Source organism: Triticum aestivum, chromosome 5D (assembly GCF_018294505.1).
Source record: "Triticum aestivum cultivar Chinese Spring chromosome 5D, IWGSC CS RefSeq v2.1, whole genome shotgun sequence".
Classification (NCBI taxonomy): Eukaryota; Viridiplantae; Streptophyta; class Magnoliopsida; order Poales; family Poaceae; genus Triticum; species Triticum aestivum.
The window spans coordinates 552,583,073-552,587,707 of NC_057808.1; positions in this window are offsets into that span (position 1 = coordinate 552,583,073).

A 4,635-nucleotide genomic window follows, 5' to 3' on the forward strand; every position below is an offset into this window, starting at 1 on the left:
CGACGGGCGGCGGGGGCGACGACGCGCGGCGGGGGCGGCGAGGGCGGCGGCGATGTCGCGCGAAGTAGTTGGAGAAGAAGTGGTGGTCGATGAAACTGAATTTTTCGTAAGTGCCATATATATAGGAGGGGCCTTTATTACCGGTTGGAGCCACCAACCGGTACTAAAGGCCAATTTTCTCCAGGCCAAGGGGCGGGAAACTGCCCCTTTAGTACCGGTTCGTGGCTCCAACCGGTAATAAAGGCCCCCCTTTAGTACCGGTTGGAGCCACGACCCGGTACTAAAGGTGTGCGCTGGCGCAGGAGCGGTGCGGGCAAGTTTAGTCCCACCTCGTTAGTCGAGGGGCGCCCGCACCAGTTTAAAAGCCCCGGCGCGGCTGCTGTCTCGAACTCCTCTCTATAGCAGGCTTCTGGGCCTAACTTTGGCGTGCTGCCCGTTGAGCCTTCTAGCCCTTCTGGGCTTGTATGTGCAAACCCTAGGGTTGGCAGGCCCAGCGGGCAGCGCCCCAACAATTTTTTATATAATTTTCTTCTATTTATTTCCGAGTAATTTTTTTTGCTGTATTTAGTTTCTTTGTGAATATAAAAAAATTATATAGTTTTTTCTGCATTATTTATTTTCTGCTATTCATTTTGTAGTGATTTTCAATTTCAACGTCATTTAGCTCTCTAAACAAATCGGTAAATGACTGAAAAACAGCAAATGATGTCAGAACGTGTTGGAAATTGATGACGTCGCTTTGAATGATGCGTACTGAACGCAAAAATAGGCCGGTGTTCAAATAAGTTTAAAAAACATTGAAGTGCATGTGTAACAGATGAGTTCTCGTCCGAAACCCTGATACTCCGAAAGAGATTGTCCAGTTTGTACACGAGATGCATCCAGTTTTCTCCATGACCCTCTCTACTCTTTTGCACATGCTATGCGGGCGAAATGATGATACCATGCCAAGTTCCAACATTTTCAGAGTTCATTTCGTAGTGATTTTCAATTTCACCGTCATTTAGCTCTCTAAACAAATCGGTAAATGACTGAAAAACAGCAAATGATGTCAGAACGTGTGGGAAATTGATGACGTCGCTTTGAATGATGCATACTGAATGCAAAAATAGGATGGAGTTCAAATGACTGAAAACAGCAAATGATGTCAGAACGTGTTGGAAATTGATGACGTCGCTTTGAATGGTGTGCACGGAACGCAAAAAATTATGGAGTTGTAATAAGTTTAAAAAATGAAGTGCCCATGTAACAGATGAGTTCTCGTCAGAAACCCTGATACTTCGAAAGAGATTGTCCAGTTTGTACACGAAGTGCGTCCAGTTTTTGCCGTAACACAAGAAGTCCGGAGTTGTAATAAGTTATTAAAGATAAAAAAGAGGCACAATGCTCGTTAATTAGCTTCAAGCCTTTCGGAATAGTGCAAACTGCACTGCACATAGCTCCGTGCAGTCTACACTATTTCTCAAGGCTTAAAGCTAAGCAACGTGCAGATGAGCATCGCGCCTCTCCTTCATCGTCTCTGCACTCAGGGCTTATAAACCGCTCCTAGTGCCTCTCTCTTCGCGAGGTGGGACTAAAAAACAGCTTACTAAGAAACTATAGTACCGGTTCATGGCACGAACCGGTACTAACGGTGCCCGTGGGGCCACAACCTGACCACAGCCTGACGCAGCATCATTAGTACTGGTTCGTGACACGAACCGGTACAAAAGGTTGCTCACCAATCGGTACTAATGGTCTCCGCCCGCCTAGCCATTGGAACCGGCACTAATGGACACATTAGTGCCAGCTCAAAATCAAACCGGCACTAATATGCTTCACATTTGACCCTTTTTCTACTAGTGAGACATGACTTAAACATAGTATAAAGTCTTGTCAAGTTCATCCTGTGTGGCTCTGTTGCAGCCTAAAGTTCAACAACCCACCTATCTGCATTAATTTAGTATAAAAACAATGCCATGCTAATAAGATAAGCTCAAGGCCATTTCGAACAACAGGAAGGAGGTTAAGATTAATGATAAAATGGTCCGGTTATCAAGCCATATGGTGAACATTAATTTCCAAATAGTGCCGAGGCTAAGTACTCTAGTTCTAATTTTAATGGTATTCTCATGTTCTATTGACCCCGGTACTAATAGTTATCATGAGAAACGATTGCACCCTTTTAAACGACGGCAACATGAGAGATGCCATCTGATTTGTTATTCGTGCAGTTTACCTGTCATAAATTCAGAGAAACATCAATTAGATCGCAGGACTGTGTTGTAAAATGAACAGGAACCGGTGCACTAAACATCTGTAAAATCAGGCCTGCTCATGAGAGCTTAGCGATAATACATCAAATCTTCCCAGTACCAATATGTAACCATGACATCAATTTTTTTTCATGGCTATGTGTTCCAAACTGAAAATTGAGACAACCCAATAATGCACAAGGAACCAGAGGAGGACACATGGAGCATCTACCATTGGGGGCCAACAAATCTAACCAGGTCTCTTCGCGCACCTCTCCAGGGTCTCCGGCAGCGACAAGCTCGAACTGCCCCCACTTCCGTCTTCGTAGCCCGCCGCCTGCTCGGCAGTCTCACAGTCCAACTCGTAGTTGGTGCCGAGATCGAAGTGCGTCTCGTCGAGCTCGAGCACAAGCACAAGCACGAGCACGAGCCCCTCGCCCTGGTCGAGCTCATACATGTCACGGGGAGTTTTGGAACCAGCCAAGCATACGAACATCACGGTGTACCCACTGATGCCATACTCGTCGAAGATGAGTTGGGCGATGGGGGGATCGACCCCGCCAAGACGGGCAGGGCCGTTGACACAGGCGAGGGCGAGGGCCGGGTCAAGGGGCTCCTCAACCCCCTCGATGTGGCTGAAGTCGGCATGGATGCGTGGGCGGCGCTTGAGCGCGAGGACGTCACGGGAGCGGACGCGATCATCAAGGCCGTAGAGGCGAACGCGCAGGGCGTTGGTGGCGGCGGCGAGGGGGTGCGTGGGGGCGTCGAAGAAGAGGTTCCGCTGTGCGTCATTGCGGAGCACGCGATGTGTGGCAGATGAGTCCCAGCCCACGGTCGAGGCTCGGGCGAATTTTTTTTGTGCGTGCAGGAGAGAACGCGAGAAAATTAGTCGTGATGGTAGAAACGGGAGGTGAGATTGGTGGGGCGAGGTGCTCGCATGGTTAGGAAGGAGTAGTTTTTTTTGGCGATGTAGATTATGACAGTGATTGATTTTGGAGTAATTATGTATGCGATGGAGATTACCATCCTTATGTATATGAACGTCCCCCCATCCTTTCATTTGAACTTATTCTGTTACCAAATCTATGCAGGTTTGAGATTGACTGCCGACCATGATCTGATTTATTCCCCTTTGACTTTTATTGTATTACCAAAGATTGATAACCGGCTTAGACCAGTGGGAGGGAAGATTTGTAGATAGATAAAAACCAGTGGTACGGGGTGGTGGGAGGTGAGACTAAATAAAACCAGATGAAAATAAAACCGAAGTATCAGGCTACCAACTGCTCCATTGGTGCTAAAACATTTATTTCCAACACCCCTACAACTACAAATACTACATATCATTGACACTCTGGATTTTCCTTTCTGTTCTTCGAGCTAGATAATATATCGCACAGAGGGTAATATGTCAGAGCCCCAGAGGAAGCACACTATGTACACAAGCAGCTGGTCAAATTCTTGGCTTGCATATAAATATGTAGAATAAATGGATGTATTGGAATAATCAATAATAAAAAATGGGGCATATTGGATTTGAACGAGTATTACGAAATGTGTTCTCCTAGATGTTGTTATCCATGATGGTCCTAAACTTGCCAATCTATATCTTTTAGACAAGACTAGCACAAATGCCCGTGCGTTGCAACGGAAGACATGGCTAGCTATCCCATGCATCAACTTATTTTCGTTTGTCTCGCCCTACTGTCCTCCTTCTCTCCCTCGGAGAACTCCTCTAATACCCGACAGCGAGCTTCTTTGCATTCATGAATGTAGTCTTTTGTCAACACACCACATATTGAATCTCAATATGCTCATCGTGCAACCTGCAATAATTATGCAGCTTATTGATTCCCACTTAATCAGCCCACACAGGACATCATATTCCTTCCTTACTTTAGCTTCTTCTCACGTCATCATCCTCATCCTCTGCTTATTGATTCCCAAGCTGACTTATTGAGTTGGTCGGTAACAAGTAACTCCAAGACATATATAAATTGGTTTTTTGAGACAAACATATATAAATTGGTGGTTTTTCTAAGGGTGCGAGGTGGTAATATTTAGTGATAATAGGAAGAACCCAACTTATTGAGTTGGTGATTTTTTTTTCAGGCCCAGCTGAGGCCCAATGCAGCATGCGTTATGTAACTGCGCTCAGGTTACTCACAGTGTAGGTTACAGAGAAAACACTAATTTATTTTTGTACATTTATTTTTCCTTGTGGACCAATCAAAATAAGAAGAGAGAAGATGCGGGGCCCTTTGGCGAACCTAGGGGACTGACTCCTTGTGTTATTCAAGAGTTGCAGGTCATGGTCAAATAATTAGATTTTCCAATCAAATTGGTTGTAAGACTCATAAGGATCCACGTTAGATCCCATTGTATTCCAAAAGCTCGTAAT